General features: G+C 47.7%; 1 protein-coding gene across 3 annotated transcripts in view; it reads right to left on the bottom strand.

The window, feature by feature from the left end:
• Nucleotides 1-14,435, bottom strand: part of LOC137342720 (phosphatase and actin regulator 4-like) — a 138,199-nt gene extending 123,764 nt beyond the window's left edge. For 2 of the 3 annotated variants that reach the window (XM_068006866.1, XM_068006865.1), the window contains exon 1: nucleotides 14,299-14,435. The gene's annotated coding sequence lies outside the window, so the exon portion shown is untranslated. Of the gene's footprint in view, nucleotides 1-6,271; nucleotides 6,377-14,298 lie in introns of all 3 variants that reach the window. The other variant, XM_068006867.1, reaches the window with a different exon arrangement.
• Between the last annotated feature and the right edge of the window lie 718 nt (nucleotides 14,436-15,153).

Here is a 15,153-nt window from a genome sequence, read left to right as displayed (position 1 = left end):
GGAAAGCAGGGAGGGGGAGAAGATCAAGAATCACTAAGACGGCATTAAAAATAGAAGCACACATCCATGGTGCTCCTTAGCCCATTAGTTAGCTGAATTAATTCAGCACTGGCTGTTACTAGCTGGTTAACTGATCCACATAGAATTGGGACTGAAAAACGTAACATTACCAGCTGGGACCTGATAATCTTTCAGCAAGCAGATCGACAGATTGGTTGTTAGTTGGGACGAACTTTCCCAGAGGCTCAGGCAGCACTAACTCAGTACCAAACAGCGAAAACAGTAGTGGCAGCTGCTCTGAATGGTCAAAATTCAGTCCTCAAAGACATTTGATAGAAATTAATCTTTTTTGCCAGGAATATAAAGTATGAGCGTATAGTGAAAGTGAAGTGTGAATATTCAGAAGGAAGAACAGATTTCCAGTAGCATTTCCAAGTGCGAATTTAGGAGGTGTCTGTGAAGAGGAGACAGGGATCAGAGAATGCTTCTATATTTGTACTCTGGCACCATTCAGTACTGGAAGCACTTGATTAATACTGTAAGTAGTGACCCTTTCCTCTGAGACCCAAATAAAAGCTCAGAGAAGTAATGGCCTAGTTTCCATTTAATGATTTTTTTTTTCCCTTTATTTGCCAATTTTCTCCCCTGCCTCTCTCCTGGAGTCATGGATTTTTTTTTTGCTGGGATATGATACACAAACTCCCTCCTGTACCTTACTCAAGGGCACTTTCAGCTGGGGTCAATAACCAGGATCAAGGTGATTTTCCTCTTCCAGGAATGCAGAGACCGACTATAGCACTCTTCTTGCCATCTGGGGGAAATCAAATCCCAGGGCCTTCCCAGTCAATACGGCTCAGAAAAACTCACTGGCTGAACCACATCAGACGTAGGAGCAGCTGTAATTTCCTGCCTCCATTCTGGTCTGTAGGTTCTGAATTACCCACTGGAAACAATCACTGCTTCTGGTTTGAATAACTGATTCTGACAATTACCAAAAACAAATTGAGATATTAACGTGTGAAGCATGATAGGGCATTGAGCATGGGGATGAAAGCTCCCTGATGGTCCAGTGAGCAAAGAAACTACCTGGTGTATTACTGGAGGAGACTTTCTGCTGCTGCTCTGGGTCAAATAATTCAGTGGTTGTGTGTAAACTGTATACCTAATGTTTCTTTTTTTCCTCATATCCCACACATGCCTGTTGATTAAGTCCATACCATTTCACCAAGGCTACATGATCTTCAATGACCTGGAGATCATGGGTGTGTGGGCCAGAAGTCAACAATCAGTAAAACGGAGTTCATGGACAATTTGCTCCATGAATTTAGACTTGGCCTGGAATCATCTTTGACTGAAGGTGCTGCAGCTTATTCTAACCTTGACATAAACTCCAGCATCCAGGTCAGAGTCAGTGTCCTTCAGCATGACTGTGAAGAACAATCCAAATAGCTTGGATGCTAAAACACAGCCTTTCTTTACACTGTTCCAAGTCAAGAATGAATCAAAGACAACACAGTCGGCAATGACTGCCCCTCATTCCATCGCTGTACAATTCTGATGGACTTGTCTGGCTAATCGGACTTGGCTGGAAGTTGGCAGAGATCCCATCAGCCGACTGCATCAAAGGCCTCAGCGAGGTCCGTGAAGAAATTTGAGTTTTTCTTTGGGCACCTTCTTGGATCTAACTGACTACAAAAGACCACGTCAACAATTCTATGACTACAGCAGTTTTGCAGATCAACTTGTTGCGGAGAACTCGAGACTTTTCCTGCAATAAAGAGAAATGTGGAACAGCACTTGCCGCAATCGGGTTTCTCAGCCTTGCTCTTGTACAGTGTTACAATGGGGGCATCTTTCACGTGTTATGGTACAAGCACTTCTTCCTGAATTAGACGGAGAATGCATACCAGGCGATCAATTGGAAGATTTCAGCAAGGTGCCAATGGGGAACTGTGGGTCTCCCCATTCTTCAGCTCGTTGATCCTCAACATTTGGGGGAAAATGAGAGGTTGCCTTGTATAACTGCTGCTGAACCTAATCCAGGGCTTCTGTGATGGAGTGAAGTGGTCAGTTGAGATGGTATGGGGTAGAACCCCACAAGCTATGCTTTTCTAATAACTTGCTGCATTTACCTCAAAATAACCCACATTTTATAGTAACAGTGTAGATTCTATGTCTGGTGTAAAGTTGTCCCTCTTTATTAAAGGGTTTATAAAGGTGTGAGTTACACAACATTAACACCAATAGATCCTGTGGAGAGATACTGATACAGCTACAACATGAATGGCAATCGTACGGGTGTCTTTTAAACATGTTACTGTATTTATAAACATGATATATTAAGTTGCATGCTTGCATCAAGGACATTTAGATCCTCCCAATATGGGATCATGTGTTGTAAAGTTATGGTTTTATAAAGCCTAGTATTTTGGGGGGGTTGGGGAGAAGAGACTAGGTCACATTATTTTCCCCACAGTCCTAAGGGCACTGGGAAACTGGTGCTACTTTGCCCATGTGGCCATTCTTCACATGCAAGAGTAGTCACCCGGTGTCCTGGCCAATATTTATCCCTCAACCAACATCACTAAAAATAATCTGGTCATTATCGCATTGCTGTTTGTGGGACCATACTGTGCGCAAATTAGTTTCCTACATTGCAACAGTGACTACACTTCAAAAGTACTTCATTGGCTGTAAAGCACCTTTGGGACGTCCTGAGGTCATACAAGGTGCTATATAAGTGCAAGTTCTTTCTTACAATGGGAAATACCGTTTGAGGAAGGAAAACAATAAGTGAAAGGAGAGAAATTCTGCAGTGGATGCTAAGTTCTGCGGCCATAGATTTGCGAAGCACTCGGGTCCCTGACTATAAGTGACCACCACCATCAAAGCCACCAGAACTGATGGCAGCTTTTCTTCATTTGTACGCATTAGAACTACCAAAATAATGACAAGTTTGTAGTAAAGAATGGTTTGTACAGTAGATATATATATGAAAACTAAAAAAGAAACACTCCATTTAATCTCTATTTTACAGAAAAAGAAATTTCTGCTTTTATGTGATGATTTTAAAGCAGCCAGTTCCAAAATGGAAGGCAAGAGACAAACAGTATACCATCAATCGGTTTGCCATTCAATCAGGATGAACTGCCTTTGATGAGTAATGCAGTTCATTTGAAATGTTAATGTATGCAGTTTGACAGAGTTGTAATTTCTAGTTGTGGCCAGAAATGAAGCCCAAGGGACATATCTGAAGGGTGCCAACAATTTCTAGCCATTACCAGGACGGAAAAAATACCATTTCGCTTGCAAAGAAACTGTTTAAACTTCAAAGTAAAAGACACCCTTATAACTTGGGGCCCCTCAGGGTGTTCTATTTGTCTCAGCATTTGTTTAAAGGGGTTGAATAGGAACTCTGTAAACCATCTCACATAATGGACAACCAAAGATTTTTGTAAAATTGTGCTGAGAGGAGCTGCAAGAATTTTTTTTAAAAATTCATTCATGGGATGTGGGCATCGCTGGCAAGGCCAGCATTTATTGCCCATCCCTAATTGCCCTTGAGAAGGTGGCGGTGAGCCGCCTTCTTGAACTGCTGCAGTCCGTGTGGTGACGGTTCTCCCACAGTGCTGTTAGGAAGGGTGTTCCAGGATTTTGACCCAGCGACAATGAAGGAACGGCGATATATTTCCAAGTCGGGATGGTGTGTGACTTGGAGAGGAACATGCAGGTGGTGTTATTCCCATGTGCCTGCTGCTCTTGTCCTTCTAGGTGGTAGAGGTCGCGGATTTGGGAGGTGCTGTCGAAGAAGCCTTGGCGAGTTGCTGCAGTGCATCCTGTGGATGGTACACACTGCAGCCACTGTGCGCCGGTGGTGAAGGGAGTGAATGTTTAGGGTGGTGGATGGGGTGCCAATCAAGCGGGCTGCTTTGTCCTGGATGGTGTCGAGCTTCTTGAGTGTTGTTGGAGCTGCACTCATCCAGGCAAGTGGAGAATATTCCATCACACTCCTGACTTGTGCCTTGTAGATGGTGGAAAGGCTTTGGGGAGTCAGGAGGTGAGTCACTCGCCGCAGAATACCCAGCCTCTGACCTGCTCTTGTAGCCACAGTATTTATACGGCTGGTCCAGTTAAGGTTCTGGTCAATGGTGACCCCCAGGATGTTGATGGTGGGGGATTCGGCGATGGTAATGCTGTTGAATGTCAAGGGGAGGTGGTTAGACTCTCTCTTGTTGGAGATGGTCATTGCCTGGCACTTGTCTGGCATGAATGTTACTTACCACTTATCAGCCCAAGCCTGGATGTTGTCCAGGTTTTGCTGCATGCGGGCTCAGACTGCTTTATTATCCGAGAAGTTGTGAATGGAACTGAACACTGTGTAATCGTCAGCGAACATCCCCATTTCTGACCTTATAATGGAGGGAAGGTCATTGATGAAGCAGCTGAAGATGGTTGGGCCTAGGACACTGCCCTGAGGAACTCCTGCAGCAATGTCCTGGGGCTGAGAAGATTGACCTCCAACAACCACTACCATTTTCCTTTGTGCTAGGTATGACTCCAGCCACTGGAGAGTTTTCCCCCTGATTCCCATTGACTTCAATTTTACTAGGGCTCCTCAGTCAAATGCTGCCTTGATGTCAAGGACAGTCACTCTCACCTCACCTCTGGAATTCAGCTCTTTTGTCCATGTTTGGACCAAGGCTGTAATGAGGTCTGGAGCCGAGTGGTCCTGGTGGAACCCAAGCTGAGCATCTGTGAGCAGGTTATTGGTGAGTAAGTGCCGCTTGATAGCACTGTCGACGACACCTTCCATCACTTTGCTGATGATTGAGAGTAGACTGATGGGGCGGTAATTGGCCGGATTGGATTTGTCCTGCTTTTTGTGGACAGGACATACCTGGGAAATTTTCCACATTGTCGGGTAGATGCCAGTGTTGTAGCTGTACTGGAACAGCCTGATTAGAGGCACGGCTAGTTCTGGAGCACAAGTCTTCAGCACTACAGCTGGGATGTTGTCGGGGCCCATAGCCTTTGCTGCATCCAGTGCATTCAGCAGTTTCTTGATATCACGTGGAGTGAATCGAATTGGCTGAAGACTGGCTTCTGTGATGGTGGGGATATCGGGAGGAGGCCGAGATGGATCATCCACTCGATGAAAACTCTTTGTTTTCAGTCGATCCAGTTTGTAGAGTGTTTTATATAATTTTGCCAATAAATAAATCTGGACAAGTCATTTTTAGCCTGTACACAGTAGTCTAACCTGTTTATATTTCTGCCTTCTGGGGCAATGAGAATAGGGTGGACACACCACATATTCTATAGTAAGAAATTTACTATTGTTCAATATTAATTGTTAAGACCCGGTGTTGCACTAACTCAAAAGATCAAGACTAAAGACTGTGATGTCAGTTTATAAGAGAGTTTGCCCACTTGTGGAAACTGAAGTCTCATCGTGAACACAAGTGGCGGCGAAAAGCCCACAGACCGTAACATTTCAACATATCCCTGACCCAGCCGAACGTCACGAGCAATTGTCAAACTACTGTGACCCCCAAACAGGGTACGACCCCCAACGTGTGCACAAACGTGATCAACAACCCTGATGTATGTGACCTAACTGGACACTGATTTTTTTTTTAAAATGAGAAGCCAGCCTGGCTCCACAGATGGTGGAAGATAAGGACAGGTACAGAGTAAAATTTCAACCGGATATTCATATTAACTCAATGTGCTGACCTTGTTCTATGCATTTTCTGTGCTCCACCAATTCTGGCCTCTTGCACATTCTCGATTTTAATCGCTCCACCATTGGCAGCCGTGCCTACAGCTGCCCTATGCTCTAGAATTCCCCCCCTAAACCCCTCTACCTTTCACTCCTCCTTTAAGACGCTCCTTAAAACGTACCTCTTTGACGAAGCTTTTGGTCACCTGTTCTAATACCTCACGTGGCTCGGTGTCAAATTTTGTTTGATAACACTCCTACGAAGCCTCTTTGGGCGTTTTACTAATATATAAATGCAAGTTGTTGTTGTTAAAAGCACCTAAACTTCCGCATCAGCAGAGGGCTGTTCAAGCTTTCGATCCCATTCATCCCACAAAAGTAAAACAGAACAAACCAGCTGATAAGAACAAAGTCCAAATAGGGCTGTGGTCCCTGGGCTTCAAAAGGGCAGATGGCCAGATAGCTTGGGGGCCCCTAAGTCGGACACCACCCACCCTGTGTCTGCTCATACTTTCAGGCCACCTGACGTAGAACAGGGCACAAACTTACCTGCTGTCAAAAGGCACCACCAAAGCAGCAGCATCTTAAAGAGTTAAACGGTTCCAGACATCCCAACAAAGCATTTTCGGCTCCACAAGATCCATTAGTCGTGACCTGCCATTTCAAATAGGGAGAAGGGCGAGGATCACTCAGTAAACTCTTGTTCATATTGAAAATATTGCTGGGCCAGATCTGAAAGCCATCTGTCACGGATTGTAGGACGCTCCGACCCCAGTTATGAAGTGGCAGTGCCTGACAAGGAGCATTGTAAACGTGCAACAGCAGACAGCTCGTAGCAGTGCCCAGGTTTAAGTAAATTCCTCCATTGATTTAAATACTCAAGCAATTAGCAAAGTTAAGAAATTATAGTCGAAAGTAAGGGTATCACTCAGTTAAAACAATGGCTGGAGCTTTCCCTGGATGGCTCAGTGTGTACGTAAACTGCCTAGAGTGGAAGCGACTCATATACACTAGGATCCCGCAGGTCTGTAATGAGTCATCTGATCTCAGCCTGTAGGAGCACAATTAGCCTTGGGGCCAGGGCACAGGAGGCGATCAATCCCTGGTCTTTATCCATCAACGCCTACTAAAAAATATGCCAACATAGTTGAGGACAGGATCACTTTCAATTGCGATACACAACTGCCCCCACCCACAATTGAATAGCCTGCTGCCACTCACTGTATACACGAATAGCCACTTGGACAAGGTACCTGAATCATAGAATCATACAGCACAGGAGGCCATTCGACCCATCATTCCTATGCCGGCTCTTTGAAAGGACTATCCAATTAGTCCCACTCCCCCTGCTCTTTCCCCATAGCCCTGCAAATTTTTCCCCTTCAAGTATTTATCCAATTCCCTTTTGAAAATTATTATTGAATCTGCTTCCACCACCCTTTCAAGCAGTGCATTCCAGATCGTGACAACGCGCTGCGTTTATTTAAAAAAATTTCCTCGTCTCGCCTCTGGTTCTTTTGCCAATTTTCTTATATCTGTGTCTCTGGTTACCAACCCTCCTGCCAGTGGAAACAATTTCTCCCCATCTGCTCTATCAAAACCGTTCATAATTCCGAACACCTCTATTAAATCTCCCCTTAACCTTCTCTGCTCCAAAGAGAACAATCCCAGCTTCTCCAGTCTCACTACCTGACAAGTTCCTCATCCCTGATGACCCTGGAACCTTGATGCAGGAGTCAGCATCTTTGGGGAAGAGGGAGGGAAGCAATATAGCGTGCAGATCCCACCAGCAACAAAAGAAGGGCCGTAGAGGCCGTAGAGACATTTAACACAGGGGGGAAAAAAACCAACAAACAGCAACAGTGACTGGATTTTGAGTTAACAGCTGCGCTAATTAATACATAGGTGCCCGTTGTGCCACGTGAGAATAAAGTGTGGGAACTTTAAGCTCCTGGAAGCCACAGCAACATGCTTCTTCGAAGTGGAAATGAGCCCCTCAGATAAGTGGCATTTTTGTAGTATGACTCAATAACCTCCTCACTGTGAGACACTCCCTGAGGGAGAAATGTTTCAGTGAAGGGTGTGTTACAGTGAAGTCCTGTTTGCTTTTTGATTAATCTAGGAAATATAAACAACCCAGGCGTCATAGTCAGGTGGAGGGCACAGCCTCCAGTAGCTAAGCACATAAATGAAATCACTTGATCCAAAGTTTCATAAGTTGCAGAAAGGATTTTCACAAGTTTGTACTGTTGACAGACAGAATACAGACTATTCTAAACTCCTTGGTGTACTCTGGTCCTCCCTTGATCAAAAGCCTTGGGAGTCCCGATATCTTCAGCTCACAGCTCCAAGGTTCATGTGTTCCACTACAATCAGTGAACACAAAAGACTTTTGCTCTCAGCAAGGTTTTATTCCCATTGAGGATTTGAAAACAAGCTTCCTGCAATATGATTTAAAGTGATTACCTGCTTTAAAAAAAATCCCTAGCATTGTTCTGGCTTTTGTTGTTGTTATTGTCCATTTTCTACTCAAAGAGCTGACTGGTTCCAGGATACTGTCCCAGAGATTTAGTGGTGGCCAGCTACTCAACTGTGGGGTCATCGCAGCTGTGCCCAACCCTGTCCTCGCCCAACAAGTGCACATTTAGGTAGGAGCCTCTATTCACTGAAGACAATTGTAGTCCCCCTCCTAACACCACAAGATGACAGTCTGTGCTCAGCCAGCTGCTGAGGATTGAACCTGGGACCTTTCGGTCTGCGTGGTACCACGCCAGGGGAACGCCATTTGCCCACTGAGCCATCGGAGAAGGCAGCGCTCTGGCATTTCACTCAAAGAAAAAGGAACAAGTCTAAAATGTTACAAAAAGAGCAAGTCCAAACATCTTTCAACCTTCCTCCTTCTGCCTTAGTTGGCTCATCACACCAAATCACATCCCAAGGTGAAGGGGGCAGACAGATCAGCTGCTCCCAAGACCTCGTCATTACTGGGCTCACAAACCCAGCCACTCATCAGCCAACCACCTAGATCTCTCCTGAGTAGGAGCAAGTACATGGGCTCCACTCATCAGTTCCTCACTGCAAAGGACCACAACTAAAAACGGTCAATAACTTTGGCGATAGGATGGGACGGGGACGGACTGATAGATAGATATAGATCAGGAAGATCCCAGCTTCAATCCCTGGTCTATGCTCAATTAACCGATCTTAGTGCACCAGACTAGGGAAAGGACTAATTAGCCAGCCCGCCCACACCTAATGACCGTGTCGGACACCTTGCTGGGAAGCACAGGTTTTGGACATCAGGCATTGAAAGGATCAGGCTTAGTGTTGATGCCCTGCATGGTAGAATAAAGAATCATACAGCACAAAAGGAGGCCATTCGGCCTATCGTGCCTGTGTCAGCGCTTTCAAAGAACAATCCAATTACAGTAGTCCCACTTCCCTTTCCCCACAGTCCTGCAATTTTTTCCCAAGTATTTATCCAATTCCCTTTTGAAAGTTACTATTGAATCTGCTTCCTCCGCCCTTTCAGGCAGCGCATTCCAGATCATAACAACTCGCTGCGTAAAAAAGTTTTGCCTCATCTCGCCTCTGAAGAACTTGCATTTATATAGCGCCTTTCACGACCTCAGGACGCCCCAATTAAGTACTTTTTTGACGTGTAGTCACTGTTGTAATGTAGGAAATGCAGCAGGTAATTTACATACAGCAAGTTCCCACAAACAGGAATGTGATGATAACCAGATAATCTGTTTTTAAGTGATGTTGGGAGATAAATACTGGCCAGGACACCGGGGAAACTCCCCTGCTCTTCTTCAAAATAGTTCCCTGGGATCTTTTACGTCCACTTGAGAGGGCAGACGGGGCCACGGTTTAGCGTCTCATCCAAAAGACAGCACCTCTGACAGTGCAGCACACCCTCAGTTCTGCGCTGGGAGTGTCAGCCTGGATTTTGTGCTCAAGTCTCTGGAGTGGGGCTTGAATCCACAACCTCCTGGTTCAGAGGGGAGAGTGCTACCTACTGGGCCACGAACTTGCCAATAGCTCCCGCCTGAGCTGACACGTGATCAGTGAGCTTTTGGTGACGTACCAGAGCGGGGCCGACACTTGTAGAACTGAACCCTGAAATGAATCAGCGGCGTCAGGAGAGAGAAGAGACGAGAAAACTGGAAAAAAAGAACTTTGTGATGTAGACTCTGAACCATTTGGTTTGCAACTACACCTATAGTAATAGGAGAACAAATAGTAATAGGAGCAAACATTGTGTGCACAAGAGGTATATCGTGTACAACATCAAGAGTTTGATTAATGCTGTGGGTACACAACCAACCACAGCGTTTTGGAACATTTCAGCAGACAATCAGCATACCATCAGTTCCACATGCAGGACAAAGAAACCACTACTCTAAACAGCTCTGTTCAGGCACTCAGACGGAGCACATCTTCCTGCTCTAAAGCCTACTTTTAAAACTTAGCCCCCATCTATCACACAGACATTATACACTTCTGTTCTGCAGCCTTCGGGATATGCAGCTTCCGTTCTCACATCAGCTCATTACCGATCCAGAGGGAAAAAAATATATAAAGTCTACAACGGGATCTGCTCCGTTATCGTCTGATCCTCGTGACAGTCTAAGGCACACTTGTCTGAAGACCAATGGCTTCTGCTTGAACTTTTCAACCCTTCAATTGTGGTTCAAGGCTTATGGTGTAGAAGAGGTGATCTCCACGCATCTGATAGCACCCAGGATCCAACTTTTCCTGGGTCTGAAGAGCAGCCCACAGAGAGGCATGCAACAGCCCAGCACTCATCCCAACTAGAAGCAGACACATTCTGGTCAATGTAACATGGGAGGAAGGGAGGGGCTTGGAGATGACAAGTCTCCACAGGAACGCTGCTTTCCTGACCCGACACTGCAGCGTCGATATATATTTTAAAAATCGCCACTGGTCTTTAATCTAAGGCAAGTTGAATCAACGTTCCCACAATTATTTGTTTAAAAACTACATTGCAAATTAGATGAAGTTAACATTGAACCTTGAGCAGTGAACAATCAGCACCTTGATGTTATCAGCAAACGTGACATGAAATCGGCTCAGTTTCGAGTGGGCAGTGATCACGCTGACCCAATTTACCCTACCACTCAACAAGCCGAATTTATTTTCCACGACTCAGAAACCAGTCCCTGTGCTTCGGGTATGCGTTCATTCTTCTGACGGCAGTGGGATGGCTCACTCCAAAGAAAATGACTCTATCATAAAATCTTACAGCACAGAAAAAGGCCGTTCAGCCCCACTGTACCTGTGCTGGCTCTTTGAAAGAGCTATCCAATTAGTCCCACTCCCCCGCTCTTTCCCCATAGCCCAGCAAATTTTTCCGTCTCAAGTACATATCCAATTCCCTTTTACTTCTCAAGTACATATCCAATTCCCTTTTGAAAGTTATTATTGAATCTGCTTCCACCACCCTTTTAGACAGTGCATTCCAGATTGCTGCGTAAGAAACAATTCTCCCCCCCACCCCCCCCCCGTTCTTCTGCCAATTATCTTAAAGGGGCCCACAAGACACAGTTGCCAGTGTTGTCTTGCTGAAAAGCAGAGACCGTGACGGGTAACTGTGCCTTCGTGCGCACACAGATTTTTACCTTTGAGCCGATGGCTGGATTTATTGCCTGAATGATGTTAAATTCCAAGGAGAAAAGTTACTAGCAAAACTAAAGTGGCGACGAGGACATTTTGTAATCTGGTTCTCAGTCAGGCCCGACTACAAAGAGCCAGAGGTATTGAACACAGTGCATTTGAACAGGCTCACCCTCCGGGCTATACGGCTCATGCTTTTGTTTACAGGATATCTTTGTCTAAATCATAAATCAAAAATTATGTACACGGAAAAATACAGCACAGCGTTATACGCACACCGAGCAGGAATAGGTAACCTAGATAAAATCTTGCACTTCACTAAAAAATGTTCCAACTTGATAATTCAGCAGAGTTTAAGGAACTTCCCTCCCCTTGAGGAGTTGATTCAGGTTTGATTTGCGAGATGGAACTTGATAGGGTCCCAACCTTCTCCAAACAGAGTGGGTAAGTTTTTATGCCACTTACATCATTAGAAAAATGTTAAATATTGCATATGCTTTCAGAAGCAAGTCACAGTAACTTGGAACTGAAATACACTCGGAAGCAGCCTCTTGGCACTGGTTCTCAAACTGTACGGCGCCCAGTTCCCGCTGCCAAGCACCAGGATGACCACCACCCCCTCCTTTGCTGACCCCTCAAACTCAGTGCTAGTTTACCCCACCCCCTAATTCCCCATCCAAATCAAATCTTCTCCAATCCCCTACTCCCTCCCCCCCAACCAAGTAATTTCTCCAGCTGTTTTGATGCTCAGTTCTCCTGGTGTTGGGGCTCTCCCTACACAGTGTGGGGTCGCTATTGCTGGTCCCGTCCCCCCAGTTGCAGCTTCCCCCTGGTCCTGGTCCCCAGTCTCTTCCTTTTTTTTTTAAACCACCACCACCCCAATGTCATTTCCTCAGCTGCCTTGATCCTGGATCTCTAGTCATTCAGCCTAATGTTAACTCCGCAGCTGCCTGCCTTCTACAGGTCCACTGGGCCTTCAGCGACCTGGAGCCCATTTTCTCCTGGTAAATGAAGCTCTTGATCCCCAGTGCTGGCTCCATTCATTATTAGTCCATCTACCCAGCTATGCAACTCTGCGGGCTGTCAACATCACAGAATTGTAAAGGAGCGAGATTTGCGATCAAAAAGAGAGAGCCTAGTTTCTGACCCATTTAAATACATTTGCTTATCACAGAGAGACACATTACATTTTAAAACCAAGCTGAGTGAGACTTGATAAGTCAATTCCCCCCTGACACTGGATCCTGAGCTTCCTGGTACAGTAAACTAGCTGCCTCAGGAGGATGAACAGCTGCCACTGCTGTCTGGCTCTCCTGCTGCCTTATGCCTAGTTTAACAGGAACTACTTCTCCGGTTTCTACACTCCTCTGGAAATATTCTCCGATACCTGGACCCCGCCCCTGCCATGACCTCCGGTACCGAATCCTTTTGTACCAGCTCCCTAATTCCAATTCTTTAGCTGCACAACTTGCCCAATGCTTAGTTCTTGCTGCAGCTGGTTAACTCCCTGGTGAGTTGAGTTTCTCCAATGTCAGTTCTCTAGGTGCTGAGTTCCCTCAAGAGCTGCTGGGTTGTCTACTCCCAGAACACTCACTGCTGTTACTCTGGTCCTGCCTCACATGCCACCTGGTGCCCTTCCTCTATCAGCACCAGATCTGCTGCCACTCCTAACGTCCCTCTACAGAGCTTGGCTAATAGCAGCCAGTCGCCACTGCCCTGCTGCTGCCTTTCAATGCTCAGTGTCCATCCCCAATTCCCCACTGTGCCTAAAGCAGTCCCAATACCCCATTATCCACTCGCTCGGTGCCAAGTGCACAACATCCAGTCCCTTTAACCAGCTTCCCCCATTCCCCCGACACCCAATCTTACTGCCGAGCACAAGTACAACAGCCCCAGTTCTTGCCTCTGCTACTAGCTCCCTGCATCTGATCCCCACTGAACCCCCACTCAATCCCAACTGTCTGCTCCACACCCCAGCTCTGAATTCCCCCTGCTCCCAGCCCCAATTCACCATTCACTGTCAGTTGCTCTTAGCTCCCTGTCCCAGACAACATCCAATAGGCACCCCCGCTCCCAGTCCCGTACCCCAAGTTCACAATCATCAATCGTTGTCCCTAGCCGCTCAGCCCCCCCAGCCCTGGGACCACCCTCCCTCAGGATCTCCGATACCCTCAGTGGTCCCCCCCAAGATCCCCGATACCCTCAGTGCCCCTACCCCGGATACCCGATACCCTCAGTGCCCCTCCCCCAGGATACCCGATACCCTCAGTGCCCCTCCCCCAGGATACCCGATACCCTCAGTGCCCCTCCCCCAGGATACCCGATACCCTCAGTGCCCCTCCCCCAGGATACCCGATACCCTCAGTGCCCCTCCCCCAGGATACCCGATACCCTGAGTGCCCCCCCCCCCCAAGGTCCCTGCTCCTGCTCCCTCCCTCTTCTCCGCCCCCCCGGTTCCTGTTCCTGCTCCTCCCCTTGTCCCTGCCCTCCCCCATGCCCCTTCTCCCTGCTTCCCCCATCATTCCCCTGCTCCCCGCTCCCACCCTTTTGTCCCTGTCCTGACCCCCCACCCCCTTGCTCCCTGTCCTGACCCCCCCACCCCCTTGCTCCCTGTCCTGCTCCCCCCACCCCCCCTGCTCCCTGTCCTGCTCCCCCCACCCCCCCTGCTCCCCCCCACCCCCTTGCTCCCTGTCCTGCTCCCCCCCACCCCCCTGCTCCCCCCCACCCCCCTGCTCCCTGTCCTGCTCCCCCCCACCCCCCTGCTCCCTGTCCTGCTCCCCCCCACCCCCCTGCTCCCTGTCCTGGCCCCCCAATATGCCCCTACTCCCCCCCCCCATGTCCCTCCCCCCTTCTCTTGTCCCTGGGTTGCCCCCCAGTCACCAATTCCTCTCTCTCTCTCCCCCCCCACCCCCACTGCCCGTCACCCCCGCGGGTACCTGTGTGAGCGACGGCGGTGCCTGCGGCTGGCGAGTGCTCGGCCTGGCTGTGGTGAGTCGGGCTGATCTCCGGGTGCCCGCACTCGGCTCCGGAACGGCGCCCGCTGCCTCACCTCCGCCCGGAAAAAGCGGAAATCGGCCACCGCCGCGCGCGGGCTCACGGGAAGTGTAGTCCTCCGCGGCCGCGCGTCACTCACCTGCGCGGGGCGGGGCCGGGGGGGACTACAACTCCCGGCATGCACAACGGGCCGCCCAATGCCGAAGTTGTGACTCGGTGCGGGCGGTGAGGTGAAGGAGAGAATGTGCCAAAATCGTCAATTTTCTGTTTTACAGAAGTAATTATGAAAATAAAGTGAGGAGGGAGACACTAAAAGTGTCAAAATTATCCATCTCCCCGATGGCTATACCGAGCAGTGTGGCTTGTTAATTTTATTGAGATAAAAATTACGGAAGGTTCAACGATAGAGGAAATTTGGCTTCAAAAAAGGAAAAACTTGCACATTTCACAACCTCATGATGACCCAAAGCATTTTACAACCAATTAAGCGCAGTCGCTTTCAAGATACAGTTACATGTTTTTCCTGGTGGAGCAAACATTTCGACTCCATAACGATAGAATTACAGAAGAGGAAGGCCTACAGTTTCCCCACCCCACTACAGCACTTTTTTATTTCATTCCAGAAATGTGGGCGTCGCTGGCGAGGCTGGCATTTATTGCCCATCCCTAATTGCCCTCGAGAAGGTGGTGGTGAGCCGCCTTCTTGAACCGCTGCAGTCCGTGTGGTGACGGTTCTCCCACAGTGCTGTTAGGAAGGGAGTTCCAGGATTTTGACCCAGCGACGATGAAGGAACGGC

Source organism: Heptranchias perlo, chromosome 26 (assembly GCF_035084215.1).
Source record: "Heptranchias perlo isolate sHepPer1 chromosome 26, sHepPer1.hap1, whole genome shotgun sequence".
NCBI lineage: Eukaryota > Metazoa > Chordata > Chondrichthyes > Hexanchiformes > Hexanchidae > Heptranchias > Heptranchias perlo.
The sequence above is the reverse complement of the archived record's forward strand: the minus strand, read 5'-3'. Positions and strand labels throughout refer to the sequence as shown.